General features: G+C 41.9%; 1 pseudogene; it reads right to left on the bottom strand.

Annotated features, from left to right (window-relative positions):
* Nucleotides 1-25515, bottom strand: part of LOC148521619 (uncharacterized) — an 89689-nt pseudogene that overhangs the window by 33154 nt on the left and 31020 nt on the right.

Genomic DNA, 25515 nt, shown 5'->3' with positions numbered 1-25515 from the left:
TCAAGACTTGCACCAGCCCTATGGCAGGTGCAATTTTTCCATATGAGTATGGTGTCCTCTGTAAGTGGTTGTACATCTTTGGATGCAGTCACTTACAGCAACACGCCCGCATCTGCTTAGTTACCTCATATAACCTCTCAGGAACATACATTGAGTTCCACATACCTTGCGTACTGTTCCTAAAGAATGCCAATTGGTAGAAATAGTAATGAATTAAACTAAAATAATTATTATGATCCCAACTATTCAATGCATTGGAAGACTCAACATCAGCTTTGTCAGTCTAATTTAAAATCAAGTGGATTGACACTGCAGAGAGTCTATTTCAAATTATATGTGTAATTCCACTTTGAGATTAAATGTAGGTACATTTTCTTCTCAGCAGTATGACTTTTAAAACAACTTAACATGAAGTGGAGACATTGGTGTAAAACTTGTCAATTAGAATGATATACAAAAGGTGCTTGTGGAAATATTAATCCAATGTTGTCATGTCCTGCCACAATGAATGTAAGCTATAATCAAGTTCTTACTAGTAAACTGGTGTTGCTCAAGGTAATTTGCATGCAGTAAACACAAATCGGGAGCTGAAGGAATAGTAGCTAAGGGCAGGGCACAACAAATAGTGCTGATTTAGGACACCCAGGAGGGAGTGTTTGCAGGCTGCAGGTGAGGGATTCTTTTAGTCTGCCAGAGAGGGGGTTTCTGGCACCTGGAAAACCGCCCTAAGTGCACCTTTACTCTAAAGGACCAGAACTGATAATAGCTGGCAAGGACTATTATTGAAGGGGAGAGAGGCCTTTTTTAGATTTAATTTACAAAAGCTGATAGGGAAAATAGCTCAAATTGCTTATTTTATATTTCTGGTGATTTTTCTGGCATATTTTTCTGTAGTTATAACCTCAGCTTAATAAATGTCATGATTTATATACTTAACATGCAAAAAATTTGGATGGCAAATTGCATTATGGTTGTTTTGAAAAATTATGCTTTTGCATGATTTTCCTGTGGCAGTTTGGTAACCACCTCCCAAAATAAGCCGAACAGCTGCAGTTTGAGAAAATCACAGTTTAATAAAGCTACTCCTTGGATAATTTTTGGGGAATATTAATTTTTAAATCAATTAAAATAAGTAAAAATCACATCCTAAAATTGAAGAATTATCTGTCAAAATCTGCAAATTATATCTCAATTTAAATCACTATTTGTCCCCTATGAGCCAAAAAAAGGAAATTATATTCCTTAAAATACAAGCGGAATTCTGTGATATGAGTGCCAAAGACAATGCAACTGAGATGCATCCAAACTTTTTGTGTTGAAGGATGATATTTTAATACCAACTCATGTTCAATATATATTCTCCCATTAGGCAATTAAAACAAAATAACATTCTTACACTGCTGTCCATATCTAAAATGTGCCAAAATGTTATAAATTATTCTAAAAACTTTTTAAAATTGTTTCCCAGTTCAGCAGAATGTTATCTAAATCATCTGTAAACTAGCATGTTATTAGCAGTAAACTCTTTTTCCAAACAATGAAATGCAATCTAAACTATTTTAGGTTTTGCTGGGATCACAACCCCAGCAGTGTACAAGTGATTGTAGAATGCATTAATTTCCAGCGCACTGTTAGTCATAGGTAAGGTTAGTGCCAGAATTTCTAGCTTGGAAGAAAAACAGTGTGTGTGTGTGTGTGTGTGTGTGTGTTTGTTTTGGTTCTAAGTAGTTGTTTGGTTTTGGTTTTGCCAAAACTGCCCTCATGTGTTTTGGTTTTGTATCTGTATTTTTTTTCCAATTATAAAAATAGCTAAAATAACATAAGTTGGGCCTGTTTTGTTCCTACAGTATTAATAACCTCAATAACATTAATTTCTAGTCAATATTGCAACCTCACAGCTCACAATATTGTTTTCATCCAGTTTAGACCAAAAGGTTGCACCGAGCTAGCTGGCTGACTGGGTTGGGTATGAAATCTTGGCACTCGGGATGCCTGCTGTCAAAACATAAACAGCAGCATCCCGATGCTGAGAATCCCTAACTCTCCTGTTGTGCACCTAACCCTAACTCTCCCTACCCCGCAATCTAACCCTAACCCTCCCCGCTAGTGAACTTAAAAGACAGCTCAGATCTGTCTGATCACCCCCCCAAACTAATTTATATAAACAAAAAAACTTTACATTTCATTGGAAAGCAGTGGTTGGGTGGATTGTGGCCCCTGCCACCCAAATAAGGTTAATTTATTACTCTACTTGCCCTCTGATATTCTCTACTCTCAGCCATAGCAGGACCTGTTTCTTCCATACTGTGACTGCTGATATTTTGTGCAGTCACAAAACTGCCATATTATTTGGCAGTATCTAGGATGCTCTCTGTTACATATTGGTCACTAGGATTCTTTGGCTGTCATTGGGATGTTCTCTGTATGGTATGGTGGTCCCTGCAAAGTTCTCTATGTGATATGTAGTCACTGGGAGGTTCTCTTTATGGCATGGTGGTCACTGGTGTGTTCATTCATTGTATGATTTAGTTGTCACTAGTGTGTTCTGGATTGGCATGGTAGTCACTGGGATGATCTCTGTTTTGTGTGGTGGTCACTGTGATGCTCTGTGTATGTAACATAATTAGTGAGGGGATTTCTGTACTATATGTAACTGGGATGGTCTAAGTTGTGCACAGCATATTTAGTTAGGGTGTGCACCCTAGGAAATCTATGGAGGGATACTGTGCATCATGGAATGCCACTGTAACATTGTGTCTAGTATTACCTAGAAAGGTGTCTAGTGACTCCCCAAAGGATATGTCTTGAATTATTTTAATATTCTCAATCTCTACTCTAATAATCATATCCCTTCAGTCTGCCCCCATATAATGTTCCATCCTATCTTCCCTCAAGAAACACCCAACTCCTACAGCTCACTTAAGAATGACCTACTCTTGCTCATACTTCGTCTGCAATTTGCAATGTCCTTCTTAAGGAAGGAGGACACATCACAGTTCCCTACCCCACTGAGCAGATTAGAATTTTTGAATCCCATATCATGCTACAGTAGACAGTAATACTAGAATTGTGTCACAGTTAAAATTCGTAGTGCCCCAAGGACAATGTATTTTAATATAATACATTTCTAAATAACTGTACTGCTCCATTCTCAGCTTCTATGGGTCGGAGATAATTAGGACACAAAGTGACGGGCGCCCTGTGCCACTACCTCCTGTGAGTCACTGAGTGGCCCACTCACTGATACTGTCAGCTTATTGAAATGCTGGCAGCACTGGTAACTTAGCTGACAAGCAAGGAGAAGGTGTCTGATATTAGGGTATACCTGAGCACCCACGGCACCCCCTATTTACAGTATATACCTATTTCAAATAGGCATATGCAATTACATTTATTTATTTTATTTTGCGCTGCTGGCAAAAAAATATTTTAAGTTAACACTGCATAAATTTGTGCTACCTCAGCCTACAGTAGATTTGTTCCCATCTACATGAGGTCAATTTCATAATTTGTTAAAGGGCCTCTTTCTGCTCCCAATCCACCAATAAATTTACAGCAACACTAGTTTCATTCCACATTAAACGATAAAACACACATCTTCCTAATGATGGCTAAAGTGATGACATCAGAACATATCAATTATATGTGATGATATCAGAGCTAGAATTATATATTATTGTGCATTTCAACATGTTTACTTCAGTATAGCTATTAAATATGCATATATATATATATATATATATATATATACATACATACATATAGCTTATATATATATGTATATATATATATATATATATATATAAGAACATATGTCAGGTCGCACACAAAACTTTTCAGGGGTGCACAGATCGCATGATTTGTAGCAATAAGTCCTGTAGTGGACAAAATCCAGCACGCCTTTTTAGAAAACAATATGAAAAAACTTTAATGATTAAAAAATATCACCATCATATTTTCATATTTTTCTCTAAAAAGGCGTGCTGGATTTTGTCCACTACAGGACTTATTGCTATATATACATATGTATATATATATATATATATATATATATATATATATATTATATAATATATAATATATAATATATATATATATATATATGTTGTTTTTCTACAGTAAAATATTTAATCATAGCAATTTTATTACTAAAGAGTTACATTAATTTTGGTTGGTAAGAGCACAGCTGGCAGTTAATTCCTCCCTCATTTCCAGTTTTATAGTGTAAGATATGGACATAGAGTAAATGCTTGTTCCTGTGGAGGGGGAGATAATACAGCAACCTTGTCATTATATAAATAAATGAAAACTGATAGGCTTCTTGTGGTTCTTTTATAAAGGCAAGCTCTTGATGGATTGTACTGTGCACATATATATGAATCTCTCCAATGGAATACACTGCTCTCCAGAGAACTGCTGAAGTGTGTATCATTGTTTCAAATGAGTATATTCATTCAAACTAAATTATAGACATATAAAGGTAAATGCAACATTCTCGACTTAATCCAATCTCCTGTTAGTGTTTTATTTAACTGTCAATTATTATTATCAGCTTTAAAAAAGCTGATATATAAATAAAACACAAAGCAAATTAAGCCGTATGTAAGCTTAGTAAAAATGAATAATAAAATAAAGGATTTTATATCTTTATTTGTATCGTGTAAAATGCTATCCTAAACAATATATTCTATGGAATGGGTATGAAGTCCTGGCGGCTAAATAGCCACCGGGTCATGTCCCGGCACCAGCAGCCTGAAAGGGAGAAGATCCTCTCTCCCCCCTAACCCTCCCTTAGTGGTGCTTAACCCTAACCTCCCCCACTAGTGCCTAACCCTAAAGTCCCCCGGGAGTGCCTAACCCTAACCCCCCCTTACTGCACCCTAGCAATCCCGGGGGTGGGGCCTAACCCTAACCTCCCCCCGGTGAAACCTATCCCTAACCCTCCAGTGTAGGGGTACCTAACCCTAAACTCCCCCCAAAACCTAACCCTAACTCTGCTACACTCCCTAAGCCTAATCCTACCCCACCGCTAATGCCAAGGGCGCCCTGGACTCACCTCATTCGGGCTGGCATTCTTCGGTGTTCCAACAACGGGATCAAGATAGGTATTGGTATTTCGACACCTATCTTAAGTCCCCTGTCGGGAATTGGAGGTCGGTATTGAGGCTCATAATTACATCCCTATTCTATTATGGGTTGCTGAGGTTATGAATGCATGTAATATAATGTAGCATTCTGATTTAATATAATAATACTTAATGGGAAGAAACTCTGGGGCTAAAACAAATAAATATTTCATTGTTTTTTTGCAGTCATTGGGCATGATTCAGAGATGTACTCTAATCTGATGGTTAGCGCAAATCTCTGATATTTGGGAGTCTGTGCTTGCGCAGGACCCATTCTGCACATGTGCAGAATAGGTCCTGCAATCTTGCACACAGTTCCCTCAAGCCTCTGCCTGATTGACAGGCAGTAGCATTTGGGGGCTGTGTGGAGACAGGGATGTCCTGCGTTCCCAGAAATGGGGGCCTGAATTCCCTGTTTTCTTGGATTGCTGAGGCCAGGGTCGGCGTCCATTAACGCAGACATCCTGGCCTTGCAAGAAGCCAGGAACCGGCCAGTCTGTGCAAGATGAGGCTTACTCAGCTGGCTGATGCCAGGGAATACTGCGAACATTGGTCGCGATGGTGATCCCAGGATGCAACCTTGGTCGCAGTGCTGGGATCACAGATGCTCTATTCTTTAGACACCTCCTGCAGCATTAGCATTTTAGAGGGATGGTATTGCACAGCTGCTTGCAATACTGTCCATCTCTGGCCCATTATCTCCTTGCCTGGCATGGTCGTATCAGATACGACCATACCAGACTGGGCTTTCCCTGACATGGTCGTATCTGATACAACCAGTCAGAATGCCCACTAGGTGGCTGTGGGAAGCTAATCTTCCCACAGCTGCCTACATTAGTGGCCAGCAGTGATTGGGTAGCCATCGCCGCATCTTCTCTTCCCAGCGCATCTGTCTGCTGTAGCTTCTGTGTGGTCCACCCCCCTCCTCCCGGCGTTCTCATCTGGCTGCTGGTCAGGATGGATCCCCAGCCGGGTTACCCCCCCCCGCTCATCACGGCACTGCAGCAGCCCGGCAACCCCTCTCATCCAGCTGCTGTTCAGAATGGATCCCCAGCATCCCCCCCCACCACTCCTCACAATGCTGCAGCGGCTCGCCCAGCCCTCTCATCCTGGTGGCTGCTGAACTGTGTCCCTGGCTGTCTCCCCACCCGATCCTCCTGGCAGTGCGGTGGCTCGGCCAGCCCTCTCATCCGGTGGCTTATCTGAATAGACCCCAGGCCACTCGCCCCCTGCTCCTCATGGCGCTGCAGTGGCTCAGCCAGCTCTCTCTCTGGGCAACCGCAGTACTGTGTCCCTGGCAGTCCACTCACCCTCTCCTCCCAGCAGTGCGGCTGATCAGTCAGCCCTCTCATCCAGGCGGCCACTGATCTGTGTCCCCAGCCCTCTGCCCCTCCCCCGGCATGGCTGCAGTTGTGTGACAACTGCCTATAGCCAGTGTCACCGATACCCCCTCCCTCCCATTCAAGCTCTACCTCTTTCCTCGGCCCTACATATTATATATATATAATTATATAGATATATACAGTATATATCTATATATATATATATATATATATATATTTACAATATATAAGTGTGTGTGTGTATATCTATCTATCTATCTATCTATTTTTATATATATATATATATATATATATATATAGGGCAAAAAACGACCGGCACTCCAGGAAGGATAATATCACAGCTGGCCCGGGTTCCCCTCCAGAGATAAACTCATATATAGATGCAGGTAATGGACGGAACTCCGGGGCTAGTATAACAAAATCACAGAACACTGTCTAATGTTCTGTGATATTGTCATAACATGGGGTAATTAGCTCGATAGATTGTAGTCAGTGGTGCATTGATTAGGTGCAGAATTAGAGTCCACACATGGCATTCCAGTAAAATAAATGGGATGGTGCTTTACTTCCAGCTGGTAAATCAGGTACAACACAAAGGAACAGACAATAATAAACAACCTAGCCCCTGTTTAGGGAGTCTAACTCACTTCTTGAGCCCTCTCTAATGTGGTGCAGCTAGTCTGCCAACAAAGTCTCTGCCGGCTTCTCTGCAGGTCTATAGCTGGCTCCAGCGTGGCTTGGCTGCCACAGCTACACAAACACAGTCAGTCCTGGTGGCCTTCCCTGTATCCTACAGATATAGGCCCTGGCTTCCTCAGCCTGCAGCTTCACTGCTTTATTGTCACACAATCTGAGAGTTTATGGTCCCCCCTTGCCTCCTGCATGGTCCAGACACAGGCCTCCTGGCCCCAATGGCTTGCTCAGCTTCACTGGGCTCTCTGGCTGCCACAGTCCCACATGGACTGGCTCCAACAGTAGCCTGACTGGTCTGCCTCCTTATCAGCCCACACCTGAGCTCTCTCCACAAGGCATGCACAGGTGTATCACAACTCAGTATTAATACCCTGTGTGGGAGGATCTCTCCAACCCCACACAGAATCTGCTGCTCACCAACGCCATCTCTGGTGACACTGCCACAATATATATATATATATATATATATATATATATATATATATGGGTGCTCCTTAAAAATAAATGTCCAAAGATCTGAAGTCTTACCCCCTGGATGTGATGTAAGTGAAATTTTGCCAATATGATTCATTATTACTGTCGCAGGTCATTTGAAGTTGTAACTATACAGACTGTATGCTTACAGTGAAAGGTGATTTATTTTCAGTTTTTAATGGTAGTATTTTTTTTCAGGTACTGTTGAATTGAATTGTGCTAAATTGAATTGATGAAAAAAGATGTCTGGTGGTGCTGTAACACGCACTGACACTGATATCTGGCTTGTTGGTCAACAACTTGAAGTGATGACAGGAAAAAAGCTGCTGTCTGATGGTGATGTTTTTCAACGTTTATTCTTTCTCATCAGGACAAAGGACAACACAGTCAATGAAGCCTCATGAATTGTCCTGGATGAGTTGAAACCTTTCTGGCAGAAATCCAGAATTCCTATTATAGCAGACTACAATGCAGTCCCGAAGATCAAGAAGGAATACAATGCATATTGTGCTCTTCTGAAAGGCAGATCATGCAGATCTGATCCACAGATCCACAAGGCAAATGTTTTTAAGAAGTTATAGGATCTTTTTGACATTGGTCATGCCAATGCCCTTCAGATGATGACCATAGAAGAGGACAAGTCATTCTTGCTAGCCCAGCATGAAAAAGGTAAGTGAGGATACATGAGTGGCATAGACTAAAAGAATTGGCACAGAAAGAAGAACGGAAACAGATGAAGTTAGCAGCATACAATAAACTGCGAGAAAAAGCTCAGCAAGACAGAAAGAAATTGTTCACTACAGCTGAATTGACCTCTTCTAGTAGCAGTACAGAAGAGATTGAGCCAGAGAAAGTTGCTGTTGCATCGACTTCCCGAAAAAGGAAAAGTGGCATGACAAATACAATGTGTAGATTGGGTACTGAGTAGTACATGTATTTTTGTATTATCATTATCAGTATGCAGCAATTGCTCTTTTCAATGTCAATGTGACACCTGTAAATATTATTGAATTAAAGTTAAAATATGCACATAAGGCTTATATTTCATGTACTTCAATATAAGGTGGTAAGACTTCAACATATTTGAAAAATGCAAAACATGATACTATAAGAACCACCCTATATATGTCTTTATGTTTTTTATATTACAATTAATTTTTTTTATTTTTAACATTGATGTTTTATTTTTATTATGGCTGTCCTATATCGATCAAGATTCAATATAGGGCCTCCGATTAGGGATAATATACTATACAGTATACTACGGCTGGCCACCGACCATCGATGGTTTGCAAACCATCGATAGTCTATGACAAGTGTTTTTGCCCTCGATGACGAGCACCATTGCTGCACCAACTATGGCAGCCCCCAAGTGAAGTTAAGGAAAAAGCGGTGGCTGCGGTCTCAAACCATTGATAGTTTTGTATCAATGGTTGAAGCCATTGGCCACCGATGGTAAAGCTGTCAATGGCCATCACTACAGTATACCATAAAAACGGCTAATTTTATGGTATACGGTGTTTTAACAATATAATTTTTTTTAATAAAATCATGCTGGACAAGTTTTAAAAAGATGTTTTTGATCTAATTCAATCATAAAAAAAAAGGACAATTTTGGAGCGGTCTTTGAAAAAAAATTTGTCAGTTAAGTGGTTAATATAGACAGACTGCCTATAATAATATGGGGATTTTTTTGCAACTTATTGAATCTGTGTACTTACCCGGTGGTTTGGACTATTCTCTTGGATAGTGATTTGGTGTTGCAACTGCATTACTATTACTGGACTTGGAGGGAGATGAATCAAGTAGTGCAGGACAAATGGTCAGTTGTGCAGGACAAGTGGTGAAATATTGTGCTTTATGATTGTCAATATGTTCTAGTGAGGGTGTTAGGCTGGGTACACACTAGACGATGTGTATCTAGCCTGACATCTTCAGTGACGGAACCCGGCGAGGGAGCCAGCATCAGCAAGTGCATATACACTTGCCGATGCGGGCAGCGACAGAGTTCCAGCAGGGACCATGCTGCATTCGGCAGCATGGCCCTCACTAACGACATCCCCTGTGTGCCCTGCATGTAGGGCCGATGGAGGATGACGTTGATGATGCGCAGCAGCATGCATCATCAGCGACATAGCAGGTATACACTAGACGATGTGCCCGATATGTTGCTCCGATCCGCAGAATCTGACGACATACCATCTAGTGTTTACCTAGCATAAGAAAGAAGGAGATGGAAAAACAAGGCATGAAATTCTGCAGTACTGTGTATAGAGCTACAGTCAGGGGCGCCGAGAGCCAGACCAGTCCCAGGGAAAGGAGGCGCCATGCCCCCTTAGGATAAAACATTTTTTTAAAGTATTTTTGCAGCGCTGCATATTGTAGTGGGGAGGGTGCTGTGAGCTCCTCAGCTAGACGCAAAGCCAGGGGGGCATGATCATCGTAGCCGCGATCAGTCTCCCAATGCAGCACAGCACACAGCAGCATGAGCTGGACTTCTGTGAGGTAAGAGGGAAGGGGGGGTGGCACTGGACCCAGGCCCCTCCAGCAAGCCTGGGCCTGGGTAATTGGTACCCGTTCACCCCCACTCAGCACCCCTGGCTACATTAATAGCAAATTCAGAGCACACTTCTGTGTACAGTAATCTGAGCTATCCATAGACATTTCATCTTTGACAGTACAATCCAGAAAGAATTAGGGCTTAATTCAGAGGCGGCCGTACGGTCTACGACTGCACGGCCGCCTCGATGTTTGGCCAGTGTGCATGCACACGAGGGAGCCGGCTCCCTCGTGCGCATTTGTAAGACCCGCTACGACCGACAGTGCCGGTCGCAGCGGGTCTCTTTCCAAAGGGGGCAAACCTACAGCCTAACGACCGAAACAGAGGCGGGCGGTCAGGATGCAAGCGGCCGCCCAGTTTCTGAGCGACTGCTTGCATCCTCCGACCGCCTCTGAATGAGGGCCTTAGTGTCTGATGGGCTGTAAATACTTGGTGTAAGTCTATAGACATTGTTGATACTTGCTGACTACAAATTTTTGTCAAATCTTGACCAATTTATATACAGTATATGTATATGTATATTGTAAGGGCACAGTCTTGCCCTTATATTAAGGCTGAATCGAAAAAAAACTGAAATCTCCCATAGAGATTTGCTATTGTAGGTACCAAGCTGAAATTTGGCATGGACGGGTAGAACGTTTGGTGCTGCATGTCAAATTTCGGGGCGAAAAAAAAAAAAGAATCTGTGAGTAATCTAATGTTCCAACTGTCACTTTTTTTGGCTACTCTCATTTAGGACCCCTTTTCTGCTATAGTCTATGGGGAATTTTTGGCAAGGCATAAGTCAGGGTACAGGATGAATTTAGACTTGGGGTTTGTTTTATTTGGTAGCTATTGTTCCAATGTAGGGCCTTTTGGGGATCAGTTAATTGAGAAAGTTACAGTTTTCAAACTATTACCTCAAAAATGCCCCATTATATTGTTAGGGAGCTTCAACTTACTGCGCAGCCTCAATAGGTCACTTCCTGCAAGGAGTGTATTCACTGTGGCTTCACATGGGTGCACAAAGGTGGCTGTCCTTTGCGGGCGGTAGCGGAGGTGTTACCCAGGAAAGGTAGCGAGCGTTAGCGGGGGCTGGGACCCGGAATATGTAGCGGGAGTTAGCAGCAGCTTGGACCAGGTGGTGGTACGGGCATTAGCAGCAGTGGTGCGGACGATGGCAGTAGCGATGAGACCCGGCGGTGATGCGGGCATTGGCAGTGGTGCTTTGTTGGTTGCAGGCCTGGATCCGAGAAGGTCTAGTCCCTGCTAGCCATTCTGCATAGTTCGGCAGCGGTTCGCCTAACCACCCCCCGTCACCACCCACAAACAGCACTTCCTGTCAATCAATATCAGAAGGGTCTACGTGCACATTGCGTGTAGTCTGTGTACCCTAACCCGATCACACTGGCTAGTTCGCGCACGTGCAGTGCGATGCATACACATGCGCAAAGCAAAAACATCGGCCAAGTGCGTGCGTTCTCTCCTTTACTTCCCTTGCTGAATCAAGCCCTGAATCCGCAGTACAAGACATGAGTATCAGGAATATGGCCAGATGTGTACTTTCTATAAATTAGAATGTTGGCTTTAGAAACATTTGATTCATTTGTTGTTAATGTCTAAATGCCTATAAGATTCTCAGTCAATATATATAATAAATACAGCATAAGCAAGCGAAAAATAGTATAGGAAAACCAAATGTGTTGGGTGAGTTATTTTTCGGTAAAATATAATTTGAGGTTTCATATTGTTCAAAGTAAAAGTAGAAGATAATTTTCATGAACATTTTACACAAAAAGTCAATTTTCCAGCATTGAGAATAAACTGGAAAACCATGATGCAAACCGTATAAGTAGCCGGATTCAAGAATAAACTACACAAAGCTATTATAGTGCCTGGGAATACATACCTTTCTTACATGTCTCTCACGTACTTTTATGTTCCATTTGAAATTGGCTCAAAGTGCACTTTGACTTCTCAACATCAACTAGTAAGGCCTGACGTGGTGCTTTGAATCAAAAAAGCCATATTGTGCTGAATTGTAAAATAAAGTTAGGAGATGGCAACAATTGCTTTTGTGCAGCCAAGATATTTTTGTAGATTATTATTAAATACAAATCATTTTAAATACTCTGTATTGTATATGTTATACACTGATGTAAAATTTATTTTTCAAGGTATAGCAGCAGTATTTTACTTTTTCACAGGCCTGGATACAGATTGAGCCAAGAAAATAACTGTTGGAACTCTTTATACATTATGCAGGGGTTGGGTACGGGATGCCAGTGCTCGGGATCCTGGCGGTCAGAACTCCAACGCCAGCATGCCAACAAGGTTAGGATGCCAACACATGTTGGTCGGTATCCTACCCCTCCTCCTCTCCCTACCCTAACCTTAACCCTCCTCCCCGGTTCCTGAACCTAACCTCCCCCCTAGTGCCTAAACCTAACTTACCCCTCCCCGCACCCAAAACCTAACCATCCCCCCTAAGTGCCTAACCCTAATTCTGCCCATAGTGCCTAACCCTAACCCCTAATCCTAATGCTAATCCTTCCCCTAGCCCTGCTACTTACCCTCAGAATTCCGACGGTAGGGATGATGGCACCAAGATTGTGACAGGTATCCGATTCCGGGACCGTCATTCTGAGCGATGGAATCCCCACAGTCAGGATTATTACCACATCCCTTATGCAGCTATGTATTTTTCTCTGGTTCACTTGTTTGTTGTTTAAAAAAATAAAACTAAAGTCTTATTTGTTGCTTTGGGTTCATACACATTTTATTGAATTAGCTCTATATAATATATTGCCATAGAGTAATTAAGAAGAGTCACAAGAAACATTTGCAATGGGATCTAGTAGAACAGCCAAATCTTAGTCTCTGAAACTTGCCAAAGAAGACAGCATATAGACCAAATGGGAGAGCACATACCTCTATTTGTTTGGCTAGCTTATGTGTTTCTGGACTATTCTACAGTTAAGTCAATTTTATTTCCAGCTATTAATGAACAAACTCACTTTATTAACAAATATGAAATGGTGTGTTCTCTTTCTCTCAAGTGAGAAGGGTTGCTGACTTACGTATAACTGCTCAGTTACTTACTGTACTATACAAATGCTCAGCAATTCTAATTAACTAAGAATTAACATACATCAGTGACCATGACTCTTTATTGTTCTATAATATCTAAAATATAACATACTCTTCTATATTAAAGTATGACATGCATCATATGCTACTATGGGCAGTTCTGTTCCATGGCAGTATATTGCATAGGCAAACGCAGGGGGTCTGTTTGCCTGGAAACCCCCCTCCTTCCCAGCCCAGCTCATCTACTCATGATTGCAATAGCTGTTGTATATAATACGATTCCACCAGATCTGCGGCCACAACAAGCAGAATAAAGGATGTAGTGGAGCTGTGCCCTACTGCTGCATCTCTCTGCTTGCTGCCATCACTGGCCCTGTATATGTCTGATGTATTACAGTAGTTACACTTTCTATGAGGTATGTTTAGTTTAGCTAATTATGGGTTGTCCACACATTTTCTAAAATCAAGCATTTGGAAACCCCTGTCTAGAAATCCTGTGTTTGCCCCTGTATAGTAAGTTTCTTTAATACCGTGATGTTATGTGGCATTTGATCAGTCCTACATTACTATATGCTGACTTGTTTTTTCATCTATCCCAATAAACAGCTCCGTGATACCATACACAAGGTGAGGGAACACATCTAAAACATGTTGTCATGGATCTCAAAAAGTTCTTGTTGCCCTACTGTTTTCAGTGTATTGTACTTTGTGTATTATTTGTCTGTTACTTTAAGTGTTGGAAAGACAGAATCAACAAAAAGAATCTTATTTTCAGTTTTAATTTCACTGTTATTTAATGTCAGCTATTAGGTGCCTAATGATTAAATCCAGCCATACAAAGCTATTTATTTTACTTAGTTTTCACATTTAAAAATACTGCTGATAAAACAAAACATTCAGCCAAGCTTAAAAAATTCCTCTAATGTGTGTTAAGACAACAGAGTTTGCAAGTCTTGCACAACATTATGCACAATTAATTTTAAATGTAGATAATATAAATATTGTTTGGACTTCATAATGAGTCTGGCTTTGAACAGTCTTGCATAACAGATTTATTGAAAAAAAAAAAAAAACAATAGCTTATGTGTTGCTAAATATGATATGTTAACTTTTGGTACACACTAGAAATATAAATAGTGATAATAATAGTAATAATGTAGATATTTCTATCTGTACTTCTAAAGCCAAATATGTATCTGGTTCAAACATAGCTCCTACCAAAATGTGATTTATCAATGTCACTAGCAAATTGCATTAATGTACTTGCCTAATAAAATAAAAAAAAGTTAATTTGCTTGTTTTTGCTTCAGGAAAGATGCAAAATACATTTATGTAACCAAATGTATCATTACAAAATGCAGATGCTGTTTAAACAATAGAGTTTCTGCTGTGAGTCCTGGCCAAAATACATATCAAAGCCAGTCTGACAGATAGGGCCAACTTTAATACCTGTATTTTACAAATATTTACAGTAGAAAGATAATAGAACAGGCTGGGAGGAAAAGGGAGAATTGTGGCTTTACTATCAATCATCTTGCATGTAGATTCTCAGTCTACGGTTATATGTACCCCAAGGGGTATTGTAGGTTAGATATAAGGGGCACTTTGGTATGTTAACTGTAATACAAAACAACATTACATTTATAAGTAAAAAACAGATACAAAACTGAATGAATATTTTTAAAACATTAAACACATAAGGGGTATATTTTCTAAAGGTGGATATTAATCGATTTTAAACCGATCAAAACCGACCTTTAGTAAATAAACCCATTGGAGTGAGTAGAATAGATTTGCATACATTAGGTTTAATTTAGTATAAATGAACACACTTTAGGAGGTGCTTGGTAAACATTTACCATTGCATGAAGGAAAATGTTAATATTAAGATTGTGAGCAAAGCACAGGAAAATACTGCGTCATGTGACCAGGTACAGCCCACCGTTATGCCGTTACATTTTTGGAATGGTGAGTGATTCTTTACCTCTACCAGAGGGAAATGTGTCAAACTACCAAGAGAAAGAAAGTAAAGAAATCACCCATAGCAACCATTCAGCTTCTAACTGTCATTTTATGAGCTAGATAAATTATAACTATAAGCTGATTGGTTGCTATAGGCAACATCACTTTACCTTTGTCAAAAGTTTGATACATCTCCACTCCAGTGTGAGAATCATATTCGGTTTGATTGGAGCGGCTTGAGGTCCTACCCCCATCCACTTTCATTACTGCAGCTCTGTATCTGCTTATCAGTTCCATCCCCCCTGACTCCCCCCCTCACACACACATACGCTTCTGTATGCACTTGGAGGTTTTTTAATTCCTTCAGTCACGAGCAGTGGACATGTCAGATACCCGCAGCCATTTCATCACAAACAAAGCCACCATCGGTCATGGTGTTCAGTGTTGAGAACTACTTACCTGTTACATCAGTATTGACTTAACAAGACATCTGAGCTGATGTCAATATATAAAGGTTGGCGGTGCCAGCGGATTCATCAAACATCAAGCAGATCGCCAGCACTCACAAACAAATAGATATGGTTTCTTGCGCTGTTGCCTTCCTAGGAGCACGGCCGCTCCAATATATACAGGAACAACAAAGGTAATTTTAATCCATGCGCCTGTTATCAAGGATATACATACAATATTTGACCAACCGTTTAATACACCACAGAACTTGCTAATAATTTTAGAGATCTTACTTACCTGTGCTGCGCGGTCTTCAGCCTCCACTCCCAATGCTCTCCACCGACCTGAAGTCACACCTTCCATGGCCTCATCAACCGTGCTACCCAGGTGACACACCTCCATTCTCCCTACTGCTGCCTTGGCAACCTAACATCATAAAATAAACTTTATTACTAAACATACAACAATAAAGACGATAAGATTTTTAAAAAGCATCAAATGACCATAGTAACAATATTTGCCTATATTAATTTTTGCTCAGTGGCACTCTAGTTAACAACTGGATCTGTTATTAACATAAGGTATATTGACCCTAGTACTTTATGATATGCAATAGGTTCTACAGGTAGCAATGTATACCTAATGTTTCATTGAGGCCCCTAGGGACTAATGTGTTTAATTTGAATATCCACCTCGACTCTGCTTGTAAAAGTAATTTTCCTCTATTTCCACCTCGTTATGTGGTATATAGTCTATAATTCTGCAACGGAGATAAGCTACTCCATACCTTGTTGCCAAAAAATGCTTAGCAACAGATTGATCACTAGTGTTGGTGTTTAGTGCTGCACGGATGGCGGACCTGTGGAGCGCCACCTGTTCCTTAAATTGTCTTTCTGTCTTTCCCATGTAGTGTAACCCACATTGGCAAGACAGAAGGTATACAACATGGGTGGTGCTGCACGTCACTGGATATCTGATGTTAAACTTTAATCCTGTCTATGGATGATTAAAAGTATCACCCGTAATAGTAGATCTACAGGATATACATCCAAGGCAACGATTCTTCTGACTTAAAAAATGTTTTGGCCTACTCTTAGCTTTACATTTAGCCACATCTAATTTCACCAATCGGTCTTTGAGGTTCCATCCTCTCGTATAGCAAGGCATTAGTCTGCTGTCAAGTAATCCAGGGAGTTCTTTATCTGAATTAACTATAGGCCATAGATCTTTAGCTATCCTAGTTGTTACTTTGCTCCTTGTAGTAAACTTATTGACCCACGGGTTGCACCGAAATGTGTCGGCTTTAACAGTTTTAGAGCGTAATAGCTGATCTCTCAGCATTTTCATTACATTTTATTTTATTTTCAGCAGGTCTGATTTATGATATCCTCTATCCTCAAATTTTGTGATCATGTTATCCATTTGTTCAACTAATTTCAAGGTAATCCTCCGAACCCTCAATAACTGGGAGTAAGGAAGGCCCTGACTTAAGGGCTGAGGATGGACACTTGAACTGTGCAAAAGGATAGAGGATTCCTTCATTTATTGCACTAATATCCAAGTCTCTAAAGGATTTAAGAGAACAGGGTATCACCACTCCAAACCAGCATAGTGTGGGATAGTAACAACAAATAAGAGTTGATGGTATCCTTAATAATAGTCGATGAGAGGTAAAATTTCTCACCCACAGGCTGCACAATTGTCCCGGTACGGTCTCCAAGTAACCTGGCTATTAATGCAGTCAGGGCTGCTTACCCAGATGGCAGTTTGGTCCTCGGCCTTTTAACCTCCAAAAACAGCGCCATACTTACTTATTGCCAATACTAGCAGGGATCCAGAAGTCACACCAGACACTAACCAGCACAAGTGTGGAGATCATTTTCCACGACTTTGGAGATAACACCTTCTCAGCCCTTTAGACTGCTGCAAGCCTACTCAGCACCTGCCGCCCACCACATGGGAGAGACGGCGGTCTCACTGGGATTAAGCAGCATGAGTGCGGTACTGTATTTGGAGGTTAACAGGCCGAGAACTGATCACTGTAAACTTTCAGGCAGCCCTACATGGCTCATAGGGGCTGCAGTCAATGCATTCACTAGAAGCCGGTGTTATGCGCATGCATGGCCCGCAGCCCCTAGGTAAAATCGACCACTGGCTGTGAATCAGTAAAAACTCAGAGTACAGTGCAGGAACTGGCATATCAATAATGGGTGCAGGGTGTGTGGTGCACATGGGCTCCTGGGTCCAGGGGGGCCCACACGGTACACCCTACACCCATATAATTATATTTTCCACTACAAAGTCCTGCATCGGCCAGTGCTGCAAAGCAAAAGAAATCACCATGAAAATAATGGGAGTCTGCTTACCCAGATGTAACCTGATTCCATTATTGTACAGATAAGCTCTTAGGGGTATATTTACTAAGCAGTGTTAGGAGACAGAGTGAAAAGTGATAAGGTGCCAGCCAATCAGCTCCCAGCTGTAATTTTTCAAACACAGCCTGCGAGATGGCAGTTAGGAGCTGATTGGCTGGCACCTTATTACTTTCTTATCACTTTTCACTCAGTCTCCTAACACTGCTTAGTATATAGACCCCTTAATATTTTTTCTAGATGTACGTCCAGATGTACGTTGTATGCGGAATTATTCTTTGATTTTATTGCTATGCTTTATTAAAATGTTTTTAAATATAAATCAAATTTGAAATATCTTACTCTATGGGTATAGAGAACTAAGGCCCTCATTCAGAGCCGTACGCTCTGAGCAGAGCGCACGCTCTGAATGAGGGCCGGGCTCCATTTTCATGGAGCGTCCTCCTGGACGCTCGTATAGCTGTGGGTCACCACCCACAGGCTATACGAGCGTGCTTTTTGATGGCCGCGATGGTCGAGACCATCGCGACCATCAAATTTGCGAGCCGGAGCCTGCGGTTGAGGTTTTCAACCGCAAGCTCCGGAGTGATTTTGGCTCTATCAGAGCCAAAATCACTCCCACTGACATCACTAGTGATGTCAGTGGGCCGGCTTCTGACGGGAGGCGTTCCCGTGGGAACGCCCCCGTCAGGGAGGCACGCCCCCGGCACGCCCACCAAAGGGGGCGTGCTGTCAATCAACATTGACAGCACGCCCCCTTTGATCGGACACAACGAGCGAAGGACTTTCCTTCGCTCGTCGCGTCTGGCGCATGCGCACGACGGAGCTCCCTCCATCGTGCGCATGCTCAGTGCATAACATCGACCCACTTGCGAGCAGACAGCCGCTCGCGAGTGGGTCTGAATCAGGCCCTAAGAGCCTGATTCAGCATGGATCACTATTCTGCTTATACGCATGCAACTGCATTGCTAATATCAGTGGGGATATGTAAATGTGTGCATTCACATTGTGTATGCAGTCCTACACAAGGGCGCCCACTTCCCCTTACTCACATCCGTATACTAGGGCAACATAGCAAAACAATCGGTAACATCGAGTAACATTAGACCCATGTGCACAGTTAAGGAAGCCCAGACCTCACTCAGGAATTGCTTACTTCTGCGTACGCTAAGAGACTTCAGGAGGCAGGTAACGCAGTGGCTAATTTATGCATGCCCATGCAATGGCATTCGCCCAACCACCACCCATCAGCACCCGCAAACGGCACTTCCTATCCTGCTGTGGGTCTGCGTAACCTCTGCAGATGCAGTTCCCATTGCAATTGTTAGTTTGCGCACTGCGATGCATACGCATGTGCAGTGCGAATTGATCGAACAATTGCCTGCATATGCGCAACTGCATTCCTTGCTGAATCAAGCACTAAGGCCCTCATTCAGAGCCACTCATTAACAGCAGTACGCTCGTTGCGTTCCGATGTTGAATAACCGCGCATGCGTCGGTGTTACACTGCGCATGTGCGTACTGCAGATTGCGAGTTTTTTGGGACTCGTTCCTAAAATAGCGTACAGGAAGTGACATGTCAAATGTGATTGACAGAACAGGGCGTTTTAGGGTGTTGACGAGGGTGGAGATGGAAAAACGCAGGCGTGGCGAGGCGTTTTTGGGGCGTACATACATTAGCAGATGTGAGCGTAAAATGTGTACGGACCGACTCTTACGTCACTGGATGATCCTCTTTCCCTTCCAAATGCTCGCACAGCTTAGGGTCTGGATTACTCGATCACATTGGCGATGGCCTTCTCCTCCGTCCCGGGACTCCACGATGTTGTTGCGATTAATCGCGGGCGGGCAGAAAAGCAATTAGTGTTGGATTGAGAACCGGCTTGGTATGTGTTTTGAAATCAGTTTTTTGGGATAGCACAAAACGTACGCAGGTGGAACTCAGAGCTGCTAATGTCAGGATGACACAGTCAATTTGCGTACATTTGGGGGGGTTTATTTGGGCAGCAATTTGGTGGTTAGGGCCTATTGTAACAATAATTTCATCATGTTTTCAGTTTCGCACCATTTTATTTGTGCCTCTTGAATTTGCCGAATTATATGAATTTTTAAACGTTCCTTAAAGAGCCCTTTTTTTTTTTGGCCGAGTTTTTGCCTTTTGGCCAAGGATTAAATGTAACCCATTTGTACAATAATTTCACAATCCAATGTCATTGTTTAATTTCCAATTTATTGCTCAAACAAAAAAACTTATTTTAAAAATTTTGGGGACATCTTTTTTGCCCAAAGATATGTTCCCAAATCAAACAAATTGGCCCAACATAACTGTTGACATAAACATACATCAAAAAAATAAAAACATTTCACAAGAAAGGAGAGGGAAGTTTTGACCCGAAAGGAATATGAGCCAAGCACAGAAGGATTGTGGGAAAAGTCACCATTGCTGTCACCGTTTTTTCACCCGTTTGGATGGGGGAGGGAGGGCGCCAGACCGGGTCCGGGATGTCATCGGGCTGGCCTGTCCAGAGGCAGATGTTGTGGCCTCTGGACTAGGCACAGGGCTAGGCACATTTGGAGGATTGGCTGATGTTGTGCCAGAGGTGGAGGATCCTGATGTTCCGGCAGGAAGGGAGGTCGGCTCCACCATGTGCTGGCGAACGAGCTGCTCCAGGGCATTGGCGATGCGGATGTTGGCCCTGGTATTTTCCGCCAGGGCCTGACCAATGGTCTCGTTGGCCGCAGCATTTTGCTCCAGGGCCTTAGCCACCCGTAGCAGACTGGCGTCCATCCTCTGCAGAATCTCCGTATGGGAATCCGATTTGAAATTGAGTTCTGTGAGGAGGGCCACTGCCTGCGAGGGGGATTGTCCTGGACTGGCTTCTGCAGGGTCCTCAGCCGGATGTACTGGTTCCTCCCCTGCAGAGCCAGCAGAAATTCGGCGGCCAAGGCTCCCCTCTGGAGCAGACTCATCCGCCTGTGTCTCTGTTAGGAAAAAAGAGAAAAGCCTCACATTACAATCTACATATTGGCACAATAACATTTCAGAGTTGATGACATCCAAAGATTTACCTGGGACAACATGAGGAGCCGCAAAGTCTGGCATGTCCGTATCCATGTTGGACACGCCAAACACCTCCACAGGCTGCACACACCCCTGTGCCAGCTCTTCTAAATCCGTCAACTCCAATGACACAGGGGTGGGACCCCCACCTGTCCCCCTTGCATGCCTAGCCCTGTCCGCGAGTTTTTGTTTTAAGCGATATTTGAAGTCGCCCCATCTGTGGGAAAAAATGGAAGCCATTATCCTTTGGTTTAAAATGGGGTTTGTTTTTAGGGGGGCCAAGGGTTTACTTACCGCCGTTTGACATCCCGGGCTAGACGGACATAATCACCCACCCTATTGACAGCAACGGCTACCTCTTCCCACATTCTCCACTTCTGGCTTAGACTCATATTCCTGTCTGCCTGTGGCAGGATGTCCACACACTTCTGGATCAAAACCTCCATCTCCTTTCTTGTGAAATGTGGCTGCCTTTTTTTTTTGGCCGCTTTGGCCGGAATACTGGGCCCAGCAGCCTCTTCCATGTCATCCTCCTCACCTATTTGTGTAAATTTACAGAATTCACAAAATCACAACTTGCCTAATCTTTTGTTTCAAATTAATCGTTGATAGAAAATGCATGAAAGACTTACCGCCTGACTCTTGGGCATTTTTTCCCTGGTCTGTCGCCATGTCTGAGGTCCAAACAAGAAATACACCAGAATTTGAATGTGTTTTCGTGATGTATTTATACATGCGTCCTTATTTTGCGGCCGCATCATTGATTGTGCGGCCCTATGATCCCTCCTTAATTTGTGCGGGAAACGAAACACTATTTATGGCTTGGTGTGTCTCAAGTCGAGGTGGCGTTTTTGGATTGTTGGAGGTTATCTTGGCTGGAGTTTATTGATTGCGTAGAAAGGAGTTGGCGGTTGTAGATTCGTTTGTTGGTTTGATTTGCGTTTTTTTTTTCCGTTATCTTTGTTGGTTTATATTTTTGGGACCTCGTTTCTTGATTTGTAAGTTTTGTGAAGTCTAACTTTTGTTCAATTGTTGTTTCATTGTGTTTCTTATTTTTTTTAAATTTTGGATCCATAATTTCTTCTATTTTAGATTTTGTTCATTTTCGACCCAAAAGACCTTTTGTTTTTGACTCTTATATATTTGCTCTTGGTAAGTCCATTTTTTATCTTGTATTAGCGAACTAATTAGCGCATTTTTAGTAGTTACTCTTGTGACTTGTATTAGCGAACTAATTAGCGCATTTTTAGTAGTTACTCTTGTGACTTGTATTAGCGAACTAATTAGCGCATTTTTAGTAGTTACTCTTGTGACTTGTATTAGCGAACTAATTAGCGCATTTTTAGTAGTTACTCTTGTGACTTGTATTAGCGAACTAATTAGCGCATTTTTAGTAGTTACTCTTGTGACTTGTATTAGCGAACTAATTAGCGCATTTTTAGTAGTTACTCTTGTAACTTGTATTAGCGAACTAATTAGCGCATTTTTAGTAGTTACTCTTGTGACTTGTATTAGCGAACTAATTAGCGCATTTTTAGTAGTTACTCTTGTGACTTGTATTAGTGAACTAATTAGCGCATTTTTAGTAGTTACTCTTGTGACTTGTATTAGCGAACTAATTAGCGCATTTTTAGTAGTTACTCTTGTAACTTGTATTAGCGAACTAATTAGCGCATTTTTAGTAGTTACTCTTGTGACTTGTATTAGCGAACTAATTAGCGCATTTTTAGTAGTTACTCTTGTGACTTGTATTAGTGAACTAATTAGCGCATTTTTAGTAGTTACTCTTGTGACTTGTATTAGCGAACTAATTAGCGCATTTTTAGTAGTTACTCTTGTGACTTGTATTAGCGAACTAATTAGCGCATTTTTAGTAGTTACTCTTGTAACTTGTATTAGCGAACTAATTAGCGCATTTTTAGTAGTTACTCTTGTGACTTGTATTAGCGAACTAATTAGCGCATTTTTAGTAGTTACTCTTGTGACTTGTATTAGCGAACTAATTAGCGCATTTTTAACAGCTTAATAATCATTCTAACTTTTTGGTGGTTTCTCTTTCGCTTTTTGTGCCAACATTTCGACCCATTTTGATGTACTGTGTTAAATGTCGCTTTGCTGTTTTGCTAAATGGGTGTTTGGCATATTTTAACTTTGGTCTAGCACAAAATTTGTAAACAAAAATGCACAGAGTGAAATGTGTCAAGTAATTTTGGTGTTTATTTTCAGTTTGGACGTATCATGACAATACCCCGGCATATAAGCAGCAATGGATGGTATCATCAAGCTAAGTTGTTTTAATATAGTTTTGGGGTGGGTCAAAAGCCTTACTTTAAAATCTTTGAATTTCAGGTTGATCTGGGGCGGATTGTTCTGGCCATGCTCCCGGAAGCCGACCAACCTCAATCTCGTCCCAGGCGTAGGCATCATAGGCATGTAAGGCCCCAGATATTTCGAACACGTGTCACCCTTTTTGGAATGCCCGATGATGAGGTTTTAAGACGCTACCGTCTACCTCCCAAAATCATCATAGACACTCTCTCATTAATAGAAAGTGATCTTGAGCGGCAAATTGACAGTCCAACAGCAATACCACCACTTACGCAATTTATGGCGGTGTTACATTTCTGTGCCTCAGGATCGTTTCAAACAACGGTGGGAATAGTGGCGGGCATCTCCCAATCCTCCTTTTCCCGGATCCTGAGGGCAGTGATGGAGGCACTTTTCAAGCACCTCCATCATTTTATTCAAATGCCTTTGGATATGGGTGCCCTTAGTGTGGCCAAGGCCAATTTTTACCAAATAGCTGCCTTCCCACACATCATAGGGGTTGTGGATGGTACTCACATACCACTTCAGCCTCCAGCCCGGCTGGAGGCCATATTTAGAAACAGGAAACACTATCACTCCCTGAATGTAATGGTGGTATGTGATGCCTCCCTCCAGATCCTGTCCCTGAATGCTAAATTACCCGGAAGTGCACATGACTCCTTCGTCATCCGGCAATCAGGGATATGGCACAAATTAACCAACCTACAAGCTGGTGATGCGTGGCTTCTGGGTAAGTGGAGACCTTTAGTACATAACAATGTTAAGCTTGATACACAGTGTTCCTGATGTTGTCAATTCTTTTCCATAGGAGACAGTGGATATCCTTGCATGTCCTGGCTGCTCTCTCCTTATTTGGCTCCTACACCAGGGCCACAAAGTGAGTATAATTCTGCACTTACAGCCACCAGGCAAGTGGTGGAGCGCTGTATCGGCCAGAGGATGCCTTACCTGAGGATGGCCCCCCCGAGGTTGGTCGGAGGTCAGTATGTGGGGGGGCCATACGCGATGATGTGGTGGCCAGATTTTTTAGGTAAGTTTGAACAAAACAGTGTTTTAACCTAATGTGTTTGTGTTTGTTTGCTAACATCTAATTTTGTTTTCTTTTTTTCAACATCTTCGGTTTGTTCACATAATCTTTGGCACTACAACGCTCACTACTTCATGCTACCCTTACCAAACCTGGATCTGCTCATTTTGTGAATATATTCTGGAACCCATATCGCAACGCCATGTTTGTGGAATCATTTTGGCATGGTCCTTCCTCAACCAGTTCTTGATTTGTTTTTTTTTGTTTTGTTTTATTGGGTATGTGTTGTATTTGAGATTCTCACTGTGTGTTTTTTTTGTGAGTGACCACTTTGATTTCTCAGTTATGTTGTGAATAAATGTTTGGAGAGTTAAATGTTCTTCCTTTTTTTGGACGTTACCAGCAAGTTTAACCAGGTTAACACACCTTACATTTGACTAAGGGGTAATCCAGTACTGACGCCAGTTGAGCAAAAATGAAATATGTTTTCAGGTTCCCACCCCACACCAAAAGGAAGCCTGTCCAATCATTTGGCTTTGTAAGATTCGCCTAAGCAGCTTGCCCACCAACTAGGAACCTGTAAAATGTAGAAATATCTAATTGCCACTACACACAAAAAGGGAAATTACATTGTTACTGTTATGTGTTTCTTGAGGGTGTTTTACATACAAATACAAAACCCACTCTAATTTTTAAAAAATGCAAAACCTTGCAGGAACAGTCTACTTATGTCAGGGTTAACTATCTTTGGTTTTGAAAAAACGAATGAGGCAGAACGTATATTAGAAATAAACAATTTATTTGGAAAAAGATAAAAACAAAAAAAAAACTACTGCCGAAGGATGCCAGACAGCCGGTCAAGGGCCACAAGCACCCCAATTACATTTTGGCGCATGTGTGCCACACAATCTTCAACCTCTTGCCGACGCCTCTGTTCCTCTGTGGGTGAGAAAAGTGTGTGGATTAATCAAACAATAGGGAATCCACATTAAAAAAACAAAAACACAACGAAATCACTCCAAAACCAAAATTTAAAAAAAAGGGGTGCTG

The sequence above is a fragment of the Taudactylus pleione genome, unplaced genomic scaffold, assembly GCF_031769625.1.
Source record: "Taudactylus pleione unplaced genomic scaffold, aTauple2 ptg000156l, whole genome shotgun sequence".
Taxonomy (NCBI): Eukaryota; Metazoa; Chordata; class Amphibia; order Anura; family Myobatrachidae; genus Taudactylus; species Taudactylus pleione.
The sequence above is the reverse complement of the archived record's forward strand: the minus strand, read 5'-3'. Positions and strand labels throughout refer to the sequence as shown.